Raw genomic sequence first — 19803 nt, 5'->3', positions numbered from 1 at the left:
AGACTTTGTCAGTGACACTAATTACAAACATTCTTTAATAGCAAATTCAGTAATTGGAGTCACATATCTAGCAGTACACTAAGGAGTACGGTATCCCTGTTTGGCTGAATCATATTCTGACCAGCGAGGCAATTCAAAATGATGGGGTTTTTGCTGAAAGAATACTCTGGATTTGGCTATGATTCTGTAGGTATTGCCAGGGCACTATGTTGTGGGTCATATATTGCTGCTGCTTTGAATAGCAGCAATGTAGGCACCTACCATCTGCTGCCTAGTGATTGTTGCTAAATCTAACACACGTTAGCCAGCATGAAGTTGGCTGGACAGGGGCATACCCTTTAGCATGCGGCGAAGCACAGGCTTAGCAAAGGATTTTCCTATTCACAAACACTTTACTGTTAAACAAGCCACAACCGAGTTACAGATCTATGGAAATCAACAAACTCTTAAACACAACACAACCCCCCTGGTCTGATCTTGCTACCCTTGTGAGTCCTTGATCCAAATCCCTAGGCCAGGCAGCCCTTCCAGCTGTATTATCCTGGCCATCTTGCTTCAGGTGGCAGAATGGCTTCCCTTGATTAAAGAAACAGCCTCCTTTCTAACATATTCCACCCACCCACATCAATGGGTGGGGGAAATTGATGGGGCTGGCAGTGAAAAGGGGACAGTCCCAGTAGCAAGGGTGGGAGACACTCATCAAGCAACAATAGGTAGCTCCTCCCCTGGGAATCTGGCACCTACTGGCCAGCTGGGGAGAGGGATGCTGGTTGGCCAGAATTCCCCAGCTCTCAGGATTTAGCACACAGGAGGGGCCATGTGGAGCCTCTTTCAGCTCTGTTCCAGCAGCCCACCTTAATCACCCAAACTAGGAATGGGAACCTGTCCTGACAGATGCCTGTTTAGGGGGTTAGGAAGGATTTTTTCCCCCTGTGTGTCAACTGATGAAGGACCACGGAGTGTATTGCCTTCCTTAAAACACCTGCAAGCCACAGTGGGCTAAGTAGGAACATACATGGTATCTAACTGAGGTAGTGGTGTTTACTTGCTGCAACTTGTGACTGGTTTCCAGTGTGGTTAAGAGACTAAAATGAATGGTTCCCAGAGGTAAAAGAGCTGGGATTTTGGTGATGGGCCTTGGGCTTAATGTGATAGGGTGAGACTTTGTGGCCTTTGTGGGCCAAGGTCAGACCTTGTGGCCCTGGTAGGCTAAAGTGCCCACCCTGCTGCATCCTCTGTCCCCCTCATAAGGGGAGGAGGGTGTTAGGACTAAGAGTGAACTGAGTCCTGGTGGGTAGGTTGAGTAGAGCCTGCCCTGCATTTTGGGATATATATTAAGGAGCTCTGTAACCCTGGTGCCAGTTACAGGTTATACGCTAAGGAGCTCTGTAACTCCTGCACTGGAATCAATTAAATGCCTGGTATAGTATGGAGAGTATGGGTGATGGGCGGGTAACACCCCTGCCTTGTGTTAAACTCTAATAACAGTTGCAGCTTGCCGCTTAATTCCTTGTATGTGTCAGTCCTCAATTTGCCACTGTGTCCACATCAATTATGTCAGTCTCTGCCACCTTTCTTGCCCATGCACTTCCACTGGGGAATTTCCAGGCCCAACCCCTCCATTGACTTCTAGGTAGAGAGTCATTCAAATGGCACCTAGTGGCAGCACACCTATTGCTCTAGTAGGGAGAGCCATTCAGTGTTGATGGCTGTTAATTGGTCTATCCTAGCTTCGCAGATGTAGTCTCTCCACTAGCTGTCAAGGTCCGACAGCAAAACAGATGCTCTAATCCTCAGTGAAGGTTACAATCACACGAGGCATTCACAAAATAAAAAGAAAAAGAGGACTTGTGGCACCTTAGAGACTAACAAATTTATCTGAGCATAAGCTTTCGTGAGCTACAGCTCACTTCATCCGGGGATGAAGTAGCTCACGAAAGCTTATGCTCAGATAAATTTGTTAGTCTCTAAGGTGACACAAGTCCTCTTTTTCTTTTTGCGGATACAGACTAACACGGCTACTACTCTAAAACAAACTAAAATGGAATTCATAATTTGACACAGGTACCTCTCCCACAAGCTGTCACAGTACGTTTCACAGTTAATTTTACATCATGTAAAAAGTATTTCTTTTTATCATTTTAACATTTGTTGCTTTTTAATATCATTGGGTGATTCTTAGGTTTTGTAGCATATGAAAATCTTAATAGGAGCACCTGATTCACCTCTTTTATGCCATTCATTATTTTACATGTCTTCCTCATGTCACCTCTTATTCTTTTCTCTAAGCTAAATTGTTATAATCCTCTTTAATTGCTCATCAGGTGGAGGTCTTTCCAAACATCCAGTGAATTGTGTTGCTTTTCTCTGGACCTGTTCTGTTTCTGCTATAAATTTCATTTTTAGATGAGGTGACCAGAAAAGAACACCATATTCAAGATGACTGTAATAATGATATACTTTTCAGTATTATCTTTTCTTAATATAATCTAAAATCCTGTCTGCTTTTTAACCATGGTTGTGAATTGTGCAGATATCTTCCTTGAGTTGTCCATAGCGGTTAAGAAACAGGTAGTATTAATAAAAAGAATAATACTGAAAATATTATACCACTTTTTACACACTGTTACATTCTCCCCCTCTCTCTCTGTCTTATTTTTATTTCTGGGAGTTGTTCAACTTTTTCCTTTTAACATATCATCTTGCATCTCTCTACATTAAATATCATACACTCTCATGTTGTGCTATTGTCTAGTTTTATTAGGTTCTTCTGGCATTCCCTACCATTTTTTTTTGACTAACCTACATCCTCTTCTTCTCTTGCACACTAGTGTACTACATGGCAAGTGTTGAACCTATGCAGTTTAGTACTTTGGTCCCATGGTACTTCGCTATTGATAGAGTCAGTAGAAGTGAATATAAGTTTTTACGACCAACACACTCACCTACTGTAGATGGAATTTGTTTGAGGTTTATTAACCAAATCTGTTGCATAGGAAATCACTAATATTCTTTGTACCAAAACTTTAGTTTACTAATAAACAAACAAACAAAAAACCAGTAGTAGTTTAAGCCCCTGTACACCATGTAGTCTCTACATGGCTAGAGTTACGCTTAAAGGAAAAATGAACACATTGTTTAAGTGGGAGAATTATCCCTAGTGTCTCTGAGACAGTACAATATGTGGCCAAAGAAACTATATCAATTAACCAGAAAAATATTTCTACAAAGTAACTGCAGCTATATTGTAGATCACAATTTTGTTAATCTGTAATGCAGTTTACAGTGGGGCAACAATTCCTTCTCTTTAGTTAATTCATGCTACAACTTTTTAATAAAAACTAAGCACTTTAAAATGTTTATGAAAGGAATAAAATGTGGAAACAAATAGTGTTTGAAATCATCTTGTTAAACGTTAAATTATGAGGAATGAAAATAAGGATGTGGAATGTACTGCTCTGTTAAGTGTATCTTAAAATCTGTACCTTTTGCTACCTTGACAGAGTTGAGAAATTTCACTTTTTAATCATGCATCTGTAAATAGCTGCCTTCCCCAAAATGCTGTACAAACACAGTCCACACAATATGTGAGGTCTAAATTAACCCACTTTCTAGTGTTCGGCTTTATTAATAAAGAAATCAACAGTAAGACAACAGATATTTAGTTGAAGCATTTTCCTCAGGTGAAGCTACTCTTACAGACCTCCCTCAGGACCATGCAGCTTAGATCCTCTTTCCCCACAAAACCAGTCCCATCTGCCTTTTATTTAAGTAGAGGTAATGAGTCACTTGCCTCAGTGAGTCAACAGAATCCATGTAACTCTTTCGAGAAGAATCAGCAACTGCTAACAGAGTGGGATGTTTCAGGTAACAACTGTTGCATCATCTTTCACTGATTTGTTTTTCTTGATCAATGTACTAAATGAATTATTCAGAAATGACTATGACACATAAACTAAACCCTCAAAACAAAAGAGCATTTTATCTTCCGGTAAATATGATTTCAACAGTTCCAGTCTTGTAAGTCCAATTTAAAAACAATTCACAGCACTGCTTTAATTTGCATGTGCTGTAGTTATGGAAGACTTAAAAGCTACTACAAAAATAAAATAAAAGCAGACAGTTACTACTTTGGTTATGCATTGTGTATCATACATATTTGTGTCTGACTGCTTTCATTTTAGCTAGGTAAGAAAATATAACTTGCTGAAGGCGGTTACCTTCATTCAAAGCCAACTGAGACAGAGCTGGTGTTCAGTAATTATAGCCATACAGTTTCCAGGAGACTCCTCCTTCAGCAGACTTGTGGCCGTGTTCCCATTTGTAACGTTGTTCATTATATCCAACCTGCTGCCATCACTCCAGAGCTTTCAAAAGGCATTCTGTGGGCTATCGTGCTTCAGGACATGGATAATGAAATAGTTAGACTTGACGTGTATTATAATCTAACCTAACTTTCACTTGAAAAGTAGACTTAATAAAAGCAAGAGTGAAAGGCATTTTATGTTTTTGATAAGGAGTCTCATATGGTAGTACCTGCTGTTTTTCATTGTGTTTCTCTTCTCACAGTTTTCCCTTTTGAGGGGACTGACACAAGAAGAATGGTGGACATTTCTTTATCTTAAAACACGTCACAAAAGTACAGAGGTAATCAATAATACTGATCAATAATTGCAAATTGAAATTGGAGTGACTTAAAAAATTTATACATATATTTTGTGTCAAGTCGATAACTGCTTGCTAGTGAAGACAGCCTTGTGTGTTTGATGAAAGGGTAAATAGCACTACAATCTCTTACAATTAAATTTGTATACAATACAAAATTATAAAGCTCTTAAAAAATCTGTCTTCCCTTACCATGGCACAATTTGGCACAATTCTAAAGGTATTAAAGAAACATATGTTTGTTACTGTGTTGTAGTGTGCGTCAAGATGTGCCACGCTATGAGCTGAACTTTAGAAATATCTAAATGCACAGTAAAAAGTAGACAAGGATCAAACAATGAAAGTAGAGATCTGGGGTTGTAACAAAGAGCTTCTATAAATAGCATTACAATTTAAAACATATTTTGATTACAGTGGCACAAGTTTTTTTGCTTAGACAATAGCTGCTAAAGATTGAAAATGTCCTTCTTTCTCTTGGCTCAAGGGACTGATTCCCCCCACATTCACAACTGAATCTGTGCATTACTCCACAACACATCTTTTTTATGGGGAATAAGAGATCCAAAGAGAGAAATATTTTGCGGGAGGAGGAGGACATAGACTGATCAGAAGCCTCTAAATAGAGGACTTATTTCTGCAGCTAAATCGGTAACTAGAACAAACTCCACTGGATAGGTGACGGATGAGCTCTGCCAAAGAGGTAGAGTAAGACCTATAGCATCACCAGTGTGTACATGGCACACAACTTTTCCAGGCCTCAAGAGATGTGGACAATGCTGAAGTAATTGTGTGAAATGGTACTGGATTAAAAACATCTGGCTCAATATGGGTAAGATGGAGGTGTGGTTGGCTGGCAGAGGGAAATGGTTTGGGAAACTGGCTGGAAGTGACCTATCTCCTTATTTAGGAAATCTGCTTTCCTGCAGTAGTGCACAGCCTTAGGATCTCTCTGTACTTATCACTTGTTCTAGATACATAGAAAAAGTGATGAGAAATGTTTCCTTTCATCTCTGGCTGGCCAGACAATTATGCCCAAAATCTCTCTACTGCAGAACTAGCATAAGTGATTCATGTTTTGTCAGTTTCAGACTTAACTTGTCCAGCATGTTCTACCTGGGTTAGCCCTAAAGATTGCTGGGAAACTAAACTTGTGTGTTGGGGTGTAATACCCCTGAGAGGATATATTAGGCCAGGCAAGCCTAACTGACCAATTAAGCCGCTCGTAGGGGAGAGAGGCTACAAGGCCACTAATTAGAGGCAGGTGCACTGCAGCTGAGAAGGAACAGGAGGGGCCTGTAAACAGCCCAGGAGCTGCAAGTAGCAAGAGGCGCTGCAGGAAAGGCAGGCTGTAGTTACTCCCTGAGCAGAGGGAGTTGGGAGACTGGTATACTGTACCCTGAGAGGGTGGGAGCCAGTGATGTAGGACGAAGCCCAGGGAAAAAGCAGCAAGGGATAAGACTGTACAGGCCTTGACTGCATGTTATAGGGTCCCTGGGCTGGAGCCCAGTGTAGAGGGTGGGTCTGGGTTCCCCTACCAGCCACTGAGTAGTGGCAAAGGGCATTGGAGACGCCAGCCAGACAGTTGGTCCAGAAGGACTGCGATTTCCCTGGATGGGGAGGGCCAAGCCATGGACTGGAAACTGCTGCTCCGAGAGCGAGACAGAGGCTGCAGACAGAGAAGATGGGTAAAAAGACTGAGGAGAGTGAAGCGTCTGGCAGAGCTGATCACCAGAATGGTCAGGAGGAGGTTCCACATCGCAACCTGGTACAGACAATTACAAGCTGTATCATTAGTTAGCCGACCCATGTGACAGGGCTATCAACCGGTGGCTTGTTTAGACAATTCTCTTGATATATCTGTTCAAGCACACACACATCAAACCCCCATTATACAAATCTCTGGTTAATGCTGTTAACAGAAGAACTTGGATGATGGCTAAATTCTAAACTTGCTTGTTTTCAGTACATTCAATACTTGTCTTTTCTGAATCTGTCAACTAATTATGATGCCAGTTACAATGTTAGGTGGTTTTTTTTGTATGTATAGTTTGTTTACTTAAAACTGGACAGAGACCATCAATTCATCTTAGATAGCCCTTTAAACATTAATGGACTTTTAGTCACACTGAGTTGTGTAGGCCTGAAAGTAGAGAGCTAGAGTTGAAGGATGTTGTTGTCCATTTCCAGTCCCCTAGGCTACAGAGTCTGCAGAGAAAATTATTTCAGCTGCTTACCTTCATTATACTGTACGACGGGTTAAAAGATTTACATTATTTCTAAATTATAGGCAATTTTGTCCTGCTATGTAGTTTCTATTAAATATTGGCTAATATTTGCTAGGAAAACAGCATTTTAAAACTTTCTTGTTGCATATGGCTGTAAGGAATTGAACACACAGGGTGAAATAGTGAGTTAACTGAAGTAAATGGCAATATTCCCATTGACTTCAATGGGGCCAGGATTTCAACCATTGTTTTTCTTGAGCACTATTTAGATATAGCATAGGATGATGTCAATGATGCATTAATCTTACAAGTGATACTAAGATTTCATGTTACTTATGTCATGTTTGTGAAGCTGTTACTCAACATCTGTGACTAGCTGCCAGATACTTCACGGCTGAAATTATTGAGGAACCATTAATAGTTCATTAGGTGGCAAGCAACACTACTCAGATGTTTTGTTTATCACTGTTAAAAAGGACAGGATGGTGGATGGTAGGCAAATGACTCAATGCTTCATATCCTGTGTGGGCTAACTGCTGGACACTGAAATGGGCATACTTCATCCTGTTTATAAATCTCTCTGAGGTCTGAGCTACTTATAGAAGGATTAATGTTCCTTGGAAACGTCAGTCAGAACTTTTCATTTTAATAACGTGCCTGGTTGAATTCAAAACTGGCATTTTTATACTGACACTGTGCATGAACTGACGTGTCCTGATACATGTGCCACCCTGGATTTATAAAATAATAAAATTCCCACAATATATTGATCGAAACAATAGTATACACTTACAGAACTAGCCTCCTGGCTATTATATTTGCTATTTCTTACTGCTGTTTCTTACTTGTAAATGCAACCTTGCTGCAGCCTTCCACAAATTGGAGCCCTGCTACAGTATCCCGAATTCAGTAGGGTCGCAGATCCACATACTTACTGTAAGACCTCATTTCTGGAATACATTAGCCTAATAACTGAAATGACTGTCTCAGATAATTTTTGGTTCTGCTCTATGAGAGGCAGGTCTACTGTCTTCCACTATGGCTCCTCATGCACTGTGAGACGGAGAATTTCTTACCTTCTTGGTGTTTATCCACGTCAAGAAAAATACCCTGCTTGGGGAAGAAAAAGAGAGTGACAAAATGAAAACCATGCTGTTTTCTTAATTTTATTTTTAATGTCCTTGTAAATATGCATAAAGAACAGGAAGAATGAAACGTCAAGCACTCAGAAGTTCAGAAATTCCAGAATTAAGGTTGTCTGTGCAATCTTTATTTGGCTTCCCTGTGCATAGGCATTATCCTACAATCCTTCATTACATGATCATATACTAGTTTTTCCCTTATAAACCAATTAAGACAAATAATATTTCTTAGACTGAAACTTTCAGTTTAGAAGAGTGTTCAGCCATATGATAGGGGAAACTAAAGACTGCTTGCTACTTTGTACCTGTCAAGGTTCCTTCCCCACTCTGAACTCTAGGGTACGGATGTGGGGACCTGCATGAAAGACCCCCTAAGCTCATTCTTACCAGCTTAGGTTAAAAACTTCCCCAAGGTACAAACTTTGCCTTGTCCTTGAACCGTATGCTGCCACCACCAAGCGTTTTAAACAAAGAACAGGGAAAGAGCCCACTTGGAGACATCTTCCCCCAAAATATCCCCCCAAGCCCTACACCCCCTTTCCTGGGGAAAGCTTGATAAAAATCTGCACCAATTTGCACAGGTGAACACAGACCCAAACCCTTGGATCTTAAGAACAATGAAAAAGCAATCAGGTTCTTAAAAGAAGAATTTTAATTAAAGAAAAGGTAAAAGAATTACCTCTGTAAAATCAGAATGGTAAATACCTTACAGGGTAATCAGATTCAAAACATAGAGAATCCCTCTAGGCAGAACCTTAAGTTACAAAAAGACACAAAACCAGGAATATACATTCCATTCAGCACAGCTATTTTACCAGCCATTAAACAAAAGAAATCGAATGCATTTCTAGCTAGATTACTTACTAAGTTTTTACAGGAGTTCTGATGTGTTCCCGGCAAAAGCAAAACACAGACAGACAGACAGACCCTTTGTTCCCCCACCCCCTCCAGCTTTGAAAGTATCTTGTCTCCTCATCGGTCATTTTGGTCAGGTGCCAGCGTGGTTATCTTAGCTTCTTAACCCTTTACAGGTGAAAGGGTTTTGCCTCTGGCCAGGAGGGATTTTATAGCTCTGTATATAGAAAGGTGGTTACCCTTCCCTTTATATTTATGACAGTACCGCATAAGGCAGAAACAATGGAGTAGAGGCTGGTTATTGACGGAGGGAGCATAGAGTGTGCGAGCATTTGAAATTGGGAAACATGTTCTTTGTGGAGGCGGTAACTTGATATGTCATTTGGGAGGACTACTTGTGGAAGGGAGAAACTCAAAACGGGGAGTGGGATTGCTTCATGGGAGTGTCTCAACTTTGAAGGGACAAGTCCTGCAGCTTTGTTTCCCTATGCAGTAGTTGGCAAACTTGTTCCGCTGCTTGTGCAGGGAAAGCCCCTGGCGGGCCGGGCCAGTTTGTTTACCTGCCGCGTCCGCAGGTTCGGCCGATTGCGGCTCCCAGTGGCCGTGGTTCGCTGCTCCAGGCCAATGGGAGTTGTCGGCCACTGGGAGCTGCGATCGGCGGAACCTGCAGACGCGGCAGGTAAACAAACTGGCCCGGCCCGCTAGGGGCTTTCCCTGCACAAGCGGCGGAACAAGTTTGGGAACCCCTGCTCTATAGACATGAACTTGCTCTTTCTTTCAGGATGGAATCTTTGTTATAGTACATCCTGAACTGTACCGTGTGTTTGCCTTGTTCTACTTTAGCGGTAGTAATTTGAGGGACTGATTTACCGCTGTGTTACTCACTTCTACAGCAGTGTAATGCCAAGGATTTCAGTGGCATTACACTGATGTGAAAATAGTATCACAAAGTGGTGAATCAGGCCTCAGAATATATAAGATGTACACTGTATCAAACAGAACTTCAGTAAGCGTAGATGGAAGTAACTGAATAAACATTAGAAGAAGTTGGTAGAACTGCTGTAACTTGATCGTAACCACAGCATGTCTGTGACACTGATTGTCCACAACCACTTTTTGCTTATGCCACATCCATGCAGCAACGCAATAGCATGCAACTAGAGCTTTATCATGGGGAAAAAACAAAATCTGCTCGTTTATTACTTTAACTTGTTTAGGTTTGCACAAAAGTAACAGGTTGCTTATCCAAAGATCTAGCTGCGCTGCCATACACTACTAGTCTCCCGCCCCTCTTCAAAAAAGAAAAAAAACAAAACAGAACACACAACTCCCATCTCCACTACAGATCTAATCACCATCTAAATCCACCATATGCAGGAGTGTGTGCAAAGAAATGTTAAGTGAATGGAGTTGGGGAACAAGTAGTTGGTGAGGGTCACCTTTCACAGGAATTACTAGAATAGTGGAGTGGGAGAGGCTGTTGCAGAGAGAGACAATTTTAAGTTTCCTCCTTTTACCCCACAGTGCCTAGTTACCTTTTCAACAGTCTCTTTCCTTCTCCAGCACTTTCTGTTCACATAAAAACTAAATATATATTTAACTTTTCCCCCACTATCTTTCTCTTATCCTTCTGTTAAGAACTGTTTTATTTTGGAAAGATACATTTCATAATTCTTCTCAACCCCCAAAAGTCTTATTAAAAAGCTCTTTAAAAATGAAATGTTAATTAATCATGCTCTACTAGCAATAAGCTACATCAGAATGTTCCTTCTAATGCACAACACAGGTATTTTTAAGGCACTTGGCTTTGTGTCTCCATAATGCATCCAGGGCATACATTAATAATGTATTGATGCACACCAGTTGTGGCTTTTTTACTACAGTAACTTACATAGAAGGTATCAGAGGGGTAGCTATGTTAGTCTGGATCTGTGAAAGGGGCAAAGAATCCTGTGGCACCTTATAGATTAACAGACGTATTGGAGCATAAGCTTTCGTAGGTGAATACCCACTTCGTCGGATGCATGTAGTGGAAATTCCCAGAGGCTGGTATAAATATGCAAGCAAGAATCAGGCTAGGGATAACGAGGTTAGTTACATAGAAGAGTCGCCTTCTAACATAGAACCAAGGATTGCTTCAAAAAATATCACTGAAGAGGAGGAAGTCAGTATGAGAAGCAGTCAGTTTTGTCTCACAGAGTTTATAGAGGGATATGGCATTATTATTTATCTTGGAAAGAAAGCATCAAGGTGGCTGACCTATGCATGAGCTTGCTTAGCCTATGCTGTTCTTTAATGAGTAATATTCTTATGTAACAGTGACATTTTATGATGTGAGGCTGGACATGTCTCAATGAACTTTATAGAACTGGGATTAAAGCAGAATTGTTTGTCACGCTGATATTGCCTCTTGCTCATAAACTCATTAAACCTACCATTTTCAAATGTAGGTGCCTAAAGTTAGGCACCTAAATCTATATTAGTCACCAAAATAGGAGGCCCAATTTGCGGAGGTGCTGAGCATCAACAGCTCCCTATTAACTTTGTGGTTATTTCCCCTTCTTCTGTTGCTTGCAATGCAACTAAATTTGACACCTACTGGAGGCATTGTTCTTTCATATTGGATACAGAAACATGGCTTGCTTCCTTAGTGTGCATTTTAAAAACATAAAATGGATGTGTGATGAATGCATAAAACTGGAAAAATAATTTGTAATTTTTGCATTAAACTTCCAAACTTTTATATAATTTCCGTATAGCTAAATTCTATCTGTGTTCTAGTTCAACAGATCACAAGGGGGCTGGAGGAATGACCCTGATGTAATATTTAAAAGATTTTTGGATATTTAAATGGAACAAGAGATGGCAACAGTTTACAGAGTGGATTTCTCTGAAGATTGGTGAAATGGAGTTTCTCCAAACTGATTATTCTAAATCAGGGGTTTGGGAGAGAGCTGGATGAGTCAATGAAAGTTGGTCTTGCGCAGATGACGCAAGGATCATCAGAGGTGAATGTCTGAATAGAATAAAGACTTTGATTTTCCTAAATAGCAGGGAGTCTTTCAGGAATAGAAAGAGAGATGCACTGGATTAATGGCATTTTTCTTTGAACTAGAAAAGGACACCTAGGAACAGAAGAACAACAGTATTGGAGCTATGAAGTTGGCACGCATGGTTTTTGTAGCTGTGTTGTCGGTTTTATTCCATGGTCTGTAGCATAACATTCTTGCTTCCCGGAAAGATTGCTAGTGAAATTAGTCACCTTATTGATGATTTTCTCTCTTTTTCTCTAATAAACCTGCTTTTAATTAATCTAATTTGAATTGAATTGGTTTCTGGTGAACATATAGTGGAGATAAACACAGTTGGATGTTCCTAAGTGAAAGGAAACTGGAGTTTGACCTCAGGGGAGACTGAATTAGAATAGAGATCTAAATGACCCAAGCTCTTAGCCAAAAGCATAGGAAGTGCTAGTCTTCCTTCCAAAAGTTACTGTGAAGACGCAGGCATTTACACAACTTTTAAGAACTTCAGCGTGCTAGATGCTGGTGATGAGATCTAATACAGTTCTGTACCAGTTCCTGTTGGAGAAACAGGAAATACCATGCTGGATTAATAATGCACTGATATCCAAGACATTAAAGAATTTATGGAAATTTGGACGTAAAAGTCATTTTGGTTCAATAAGTAATTTATGAATAGCTATAAAATAAAGTAATGACATATTAAAAGCAAATACACTATGTATTTTTAAAGAGCTAATTTTAAAAATAGTTCAATAATATTTTTATGATTAATCATTTCAGACTTGAAAATCTAATTTCTATTTGTTTTTCCTTTTCAGAATGTCAAAGTGTAATGTATGATGAACAGTGCAGGAAATGGCAAGACAGACTGTAGTCTTCTAATGATTTCCTGGATCATTTATAATTCACTAATGCTGTCACAAACCCGTCCCAATTCTGTTAGATATACATGGATTAATTTGTTTAAAATGGAATTATAATTCAGGGCTAGACAAATAGTTTCCATGAAAATAGCAACACTGTCAATGTCCTTTGGCTTGGGGGTAAAAGCTGAAATAAACATGATCCATCAATCTCTTACCATTCCAGAAATAAGCCAGAAATACCGATGATCCTTGCAATTGACACCTGGATATTGATAGGAGCGCACATGCTTTGGTTGTCAGTGTTGTAAGCAGCCCTAGAAAGTAATCTTTCTACATTTTATTTGGAGCAGTACTACTAAAAAGGATGTAGACTTTTTCCAAGCCTGAACTTTTGAGTCTGAAGCCTCATTCTGCAAACACTTAAGCATGTGTGTGATTTCTACTCACAGAAGTAGTTCCATATGAAGTCAATAGTCCTACTTGTGTGAGTAAAATTAAGCACATTCTTGAGTACTATTGATTTCAATGGGTCCACTTGTGAACAAAACTATACACTTTCTTAAGTATTTGAAGGATTGGTATCAAAGGTTGCTCACAGTCAGCATGTCTCCAGAAAGTTAGAAATTGTGCTATCTCTCCTATATTTTGTATGGATTTACACTAATGGGCACTATAGTATAAGGTTTAAAATGGTAATGATGAGGCTGAGAAGTTCCTCTGTCTTATCTTAAACTGTATTAGCATTTTGCACGCTTCTGTCTGATTTTTTTATAGGCCCTTGAAACTACTTTAACAATACCCTTAAGTGTAGTGATGTTTGCAACTAATGGGATTAGAACCACATCATTTGGGGTAATCCTTATTTATTCAGACACTTTAAAAATGTACATTTTAAAAATTCTGTTTTAAAGTACTACCATCCTTTCACATGGTGCGTGACTTTGGAGAGTCTTTCATCTCCTTATTTTGTGTACTTGTTTTTTGTTTTTAAGCAAGGGAAGGGGTTTAGACATTTTGTGAACTGTCAGTACTTACGAAACACCATTTTAAAAGCCCTTTATAAATTATCATCTTTCTTGGTAGTGATGAGGTTTTCCCACATTGCTGCTCAATTTATTTACCCAGGAGACCAATTTATTTCACTACTTTCTGTTCTAACTGTTTGCATTGACATCCAGGTCCACTTTGAGCAAGCAAGTGTGACAAGTTGTTTATTAAACTGTAAACAGCTATCGTCTGATTCTAAACAATGGCTTTATCTAATTATGAAATCCTGTGTATCATTTTAACCCCAGGCGATTGGTTATACAAACCAGGTCTAGTACATCCTACAGATTTTAATTCTCTTAAAAAAAATCTTCAAAGTTTGAATACTCCATTGTATAATGAAGAATTAGCCTTCTTATCTACTGAGAATTTTTGTAGATCAGTGTGTTGCATAAAAAAACTATAGAGTATTGGATTGACCTTGATTAGTACATTAAAAGCTAAAGGGAAAGGAGTATGATATAAAAACTAGGACTGCCGATTAATCGCAGTTAACTTACATGATTAACTCAAAAATTAATCGTGATTAATCACACTGTTAAACAATAGAATACCAACTGAAATGTATTAAATAATTTTGATTTTCTACATTTTCAAATATATCAATTTCAATTACAACACAGAATAAAAAGTGTACAGTGCTCACTTTATATTTTTGCTTACAAATAATTGCACTTAAAAATGATAAACAAAAGTAGTATTTTTCAATTCACCTCATACAAGTACTAGAGGGCAATCTCTTTATCACAAAAGTGCAACTTCAAATGTCGTTTTTTTGTTACATAACTGCACTCAAAACCAAAAAAAGTAAAACTTTATTGCCTACAGGTCCACTCAGTCCTACTTCTCGTTCAACCAACAGCTGAGAGAAACAAGTTTGTTTACATTTACAGGAGATAATGCTGCCCACTTCTTAATTACAATGTCACCTTAAAGTGAGAACAGGCATTTGCATGGCACTGTTGTAGCTGGTGTTGCAAGATATTTACGTGCCAGATGCGCTAAAGATTCCTATGTCTCTTCATGCTTTGGCCATAATTCCAAAGGACATGCTTCCATGCTGATGACACTCATTAAAAAGATAATGCATTAATTAAATTTGTGACTGAACTCCTTGGGGGAGATTTTATGTCCCCTGCTCTGTTTTACCTGCATTCTGCCCTATATTTCATGTTACAGCAGTCTCGGATGATGACCCAACACATGTTGTTCATTTTAAGAACACTTTCACTGCAAATCTGACAAAATGCAAAGAAGATATGAATGTGAAATTTCTAAAGATAGCTACAGCACTTGACCCAAGATTTAAGAATCTGAAGTTCCTTCCAAAATATGAGAGGGATGAGTGTGGAGCTTTCAGAAGTCTTAAAAGAACAATACTCTGATGCGGAAACTACAGAACCCAAACCACCAAAAAAAGTAAATCAACTTTCTGCTGGTGGCATCTGACTCAGATGATGAAAATGAACATGTGTTAGTCCGCACTGCTTTGGATCGTTACCAAGCAGAACCCCATCATCAGCATGGACGCATGTCCTCCAGAATGGTGGTTGAAGCATAAAGGGACATATGAATCTTTAGCGCATCTGGCATGTAAATATCTTGCGATGCCGGCTACAACAGTGCCATGCGAATGCCTGTTCTCACTTTCAGGTGACATTGTAAACAAGAAGTGGGCAGTATTATCTTCTGCAAATGTAAACAAACTTGTTTATCTGAACAATTGGCTGAACAAAAAATAGGACTGAGTGGACTTGTAAGCTCTAGAGTTTTACATGGTTCTGTTTTTGAATGCAGGGTTTTTTTTTGTACATAATTCTACATTTGTAAGTTCAACTTTCATGATAGAGATTGCACTACAGTACTTGTATTAGGTGAATAGAAAAATACTATTTTTTTTACAGTGCAAATATTTGTAATAAAAAATAAAGTGAGCACTGTACACTTCGAATTCTGTGCAGTAATTGAAATCAATATATTTGAATATGTAGGAAACATCAAAAATATTTAAATGTTATTCTATTATTGTTTAACAACACGATTAATTTTTTTAATCGCTTGACAGCCCTAATACAAACTAATGGGAGGGTAATGAATGAACAAGATCCATTGCTTAGGCTTCAAAGAACCTCGTAGAGTTTTTAATAAGCATTTTCCAAATGGACTCTTTATATGATGAGACACAGGTATGGTTTTGGAAAGCCAAACTGGATACTCAAAAATAAGTTGAATAGATCGGCTTGAAAAACCGTAACCTTTCTCTCCATTGTTTGGTGTCAGAGGATTGAGTGCAATCAATGCTTTTTGTCTTCAGCTGTCAACAAGTCAACCTTTCTAGGAGGGTTTCATAGACCAATCACAGAAAGAACTCGGGGTTTTACTTTTTAAAGTAGTATTGATAGACTTCTCTTGCCCCCCAAAACAACTGAAAATTAATGAACGGTTTAGTTACCATGAAGTACAAGGCAAAAAAGTTGGTGCCAATTCTCTTTAAAAAAAACAAAACAAAACCTGTATATTTATGCTCTAGTAACATATATTTGAAATAGATTAAACCTCTGTGAATGAGGTTAATTACTTTCCACTGAGAGTCCACACAGAGAATGTAGTTTGTAAACAAAATGCATTTAATTCATTTTTGATTTATCACTGAAAACTTTCAGCTTGCTTTTCTAAACGTTGCGTTAATGATCTTGTATAATTGGTTTTGCAAACAAAATCCCTTTTGGTAGTTTCATTTTGAATTTCTTATGAAATATGAAACTTTAAAATTTAATACTGAATTAATATTAATTTTGTAAAATGTTTTAATATTAAGCTATTAATATTTCATATTTTACACAGATATGCAGATTTTGAAAGCCATTCTAATGTTTTCTGACAAACTGTCCAGTTCTACAAAGACTATTTTGAAATCTTTCTGATTGCTCAGTTTCTGCTTAGCAGCTAGGGATGACAAGGTCATTGGTTATGTTTATTCAAACGCTAAAATTAATGCAAATGAGATGCAGGACACAGAGAAACACATGAAAATTTACCTAGTCTAATAGAGTTTAGAGTTTCTCCTATCTCTGTCCAGAATATACTTAAAAAGAGCCCATCTTAGTTTTATAGGTTAATCCTTGTTTACACTAGAGTTTGACTCATATCAAGCCTGGCATGCTTAGGCACCTGAAGGCTGTCACTGACAAGCGTTTGTAAAGAGATGGACTGCCACTGATCTGGTCTAAATGAGCCAGTTGCACATAGGTGATAAAACCAGAGATTTACTGAAGTAGACAGGCCTGAGCTAAAACAGGCTTCTCTCTCTATTGAAACACTGTCTGTCACTTTAATCAGTCATCTCCCCGTCAAGCACAGTCAGCTAAAACAATGGAACGGTGTCTGAGCTTTGTTGAAAAAAGAGGCAGATGTCAGATAACTGATACTGATGGGTTGTCCTGATTTTTAGGGCTGGACCTGCACAGTTTTTCCTTTCTTGGTCCTGATAGGGTTTCTGGTGGAGCACTAAATAAAGCCATAAAGACTTTAGGGACAAGGTAAAAATAATGAATTATTGGGGGTGTAGAGAGAGAGTTATTCAATCCACGAAGTGGTGGATAATAGCTAAAACAATGTTGTTTCTCCAGGTGAGATTTAGATCTCCATTTGTTTTTAGTATACTTGTATTATTCCTATCATGTTATCCCTGAGCTTCTTGAGAGGATGAAACAAACAATCTCCCAAACAAGGAGCTGTGAACTAAATGCATTAAAAAAATTGCTCTGCCATTTCATTGCAACAGGATATCTAAAGGATGCAATCTAATACCTTATTGGATTTTTCTCCTTTACCAAAATATTTTTTAAAATGCAAAGACGTAATCCACCTGGACGAGAAAATTTCAGGGAGAAATATTCTCTACATTAGGTCTTCTGATTCACAAATGTAGAATTCTGCTCTCTGGCTCAGCTGGTGGGTATCAGCTGTCTTTCCTGCACTGTCCCCCTTTTTTTAGACCTCCAGGAAGCATTTTTCACACAGTGCATAATTAACCTGTAGCCCGCATTGCCACAGTACATCATTGAGGCCAAGATATTAGGATTACAAAAATTAGAGGCTGCCCTAGTGGCACTAAAAGGTCTCATTGCCAGGGACAAAGCAAGATTTGCCTTTTGACACAGCAGACCACAAGCTACTACTAACCTGCCTATATGACTTAGTGAGATTAGATGCACAACACTACAGTAGCTTGAATCAGACCTCCCCTCCAAAATCCAGAGTGCAGTGATGGATAACTACTCCTCTTCTGTGGTATTACACAGGGATCCATCTGAGACCCCATGGATTTGGCTGTCACAAGTGTGCTGATGACACTCAACTAAATACCTTTGTTGTCTACTGATGCAAGCACTACCACTAACATGTCACAGTACCTACACTAGATCAGCTCTTGGATGAAGAGCAGCTGGTTCAGACTCAAATCAGTCAAGAACAAAACAATGCTGATTCAAAGAAGAGAAACATTTTGAAGAACTAGTCAGGACATCATCTTTCGTCTCCCCACAACACTAAAGGCAAACAGGTCCCATTTGCCAAAGTGGTCTGAAGCAGTAAGGTCCTGTTTAACTCTTCACTAAGCTTGGATGACCAGGTAGCATCAGTGTGGGTAACAATATTGCCTTTCACCTCCAGCTCATTAGACGACCTCTCCCCAACTACCCAGACAAGGACCTGGCCACAGTGATCCATTCGTTTGTCTTCTCTACATTAGATCACTGTGACTCACTGTTTCTGAAGCTGAATGTGAAGACAATGCACAGGCTCCAGCTGGTACAAGATGTGGCTGCCCACCTTCTCCATGGTTTAGGCTGCCACAAGCACATCAAATGCATGTTCAAGTCCCTCTGTCTCCCAATCAGCTTCCTTTAGTCCTATTTTTCAAAGCATTTAATTGGTCAAGCCTCAACTTGTGTTACAGAACAAACTTAAATCTATGAACTGTCAGGATCCTGGGTGAATATAGGCAGGGCTAGTGGTAGGACCTTGCGATTCCAGAACTTAAACCGGGGTCAAGAGTTAAGGTGAGGTTCAAGGTGGAGTCAGAATGAACAGCTATGCTGCTGGTCAGATCCAAACAAGCAGGCTGAGGGTCACCACCAGGTATCAGGGTCTGTGTTGGGATTCCAGGACTCAAATCGGGAGTCAGAATCCATGTCAAAGCCAAGGTCAGTAGTGGTAGTTCAGGAACAAAGAAGCAAGGTGGTTGTAGCAGCTAGCTAGGGACCCACAGTTGTTGCCTGGAGACTCCTTATGCCCCATGGGTTTAAATAGGGACAAGGAGTCAGTTGTGGATTGCTAAGACCATTGTCAGTCAGATCACCTTACAGGGGTGAAAGTAAGGGGGTACGGGCCGGTATGGCATACCAGTAAAAGGTAGCCACCAGTACCGGCCCGTACTGCTGACTTTAACGTCGCTGCCCCTTTTACCCCCCCCCCCCCGATCAGCGGCTCTGCCGGGTCCCTACCAGCAGGGCCGCCAATGGGGGCGCACAAAAGGGGCAGCGACGACCAGGCAAGGCAGCCGATGGTGGGGGGGAGGGCAAAAGAAGTAGCTGCCCCGGGCCCTTTAAATTGCTGCTGGAGCCCCGGGCGGCTCAGGCCACGGAGTGCAGACAGATGGCCGGGGGACGCTGACCCCCAGCCCCGCCCCTTCCGCCTGAGGCCATGCCCCTTCTGGGGGGGGGGCCAGAGCAGCCCTGTACTGGTAAGAGCTTCATTTTACTTTCACCCCTGCTTAAGGCAGACCTTTCCATTGTGGGTCACAGGGAGAAGCCAAGCTACAACTGCTTCTGGGTGGCAGTGTGGGAATGTTGATTTCTTGGTAGCCCTGCCAGCCTGGGTTCAAGTCCCACTGATCCTTAAGTCCCCCACTACAGGTAGCCTGTGCTGGACCGGGGTGGCTGTATGGAAGGCTGCCATGAGGTCAGGTACATGG

At 40.0% G+C, this 19803-nt stretch overlaps 1 long non-coding RNA gene across 1 annotated transcript in view; it reads left to right on the top strand.

Annotated features, from left to right (window-relative positions):
• LOC141992341 (uncharacterized) overlaps window positions 1-4647 on the top strand; it is a 92313-nt gene extending 87666 nt beyond the window's left edge. Inside the window, exon 6 of the long non-coding RNA XR_012640578.1 lies at window positions 4570-4647. This is a non-coding gene — a long non-coding RNA (uncharacterized LOC141992341). The remainder of the gene's footprint in view (window positions 1-4569) is intronic.
• The last annotated feature ends 15156 nt before the right edge of the window (window positions 4648-19803 follow it).

Source organism: Natator depressus, chromosome 8 (assembly GCF_965152275.1).
Source record: "Natator depressus isolate rNatDep1 chromosome 8, rNatDep2.hap1, whole genome shotgun sequence".
Classification (NCBI taxonomy): domain Eukaryota; kingdom Metazoa; phylum Chordata; order Testudines; family Cheloniidae; genus Natator; species Natator depressus.
The sequence above is the reverse complement of the archived record's forward strand: the minus strand, read 5'-3'. Positions and strand labels throughout refer to the sequence as shown.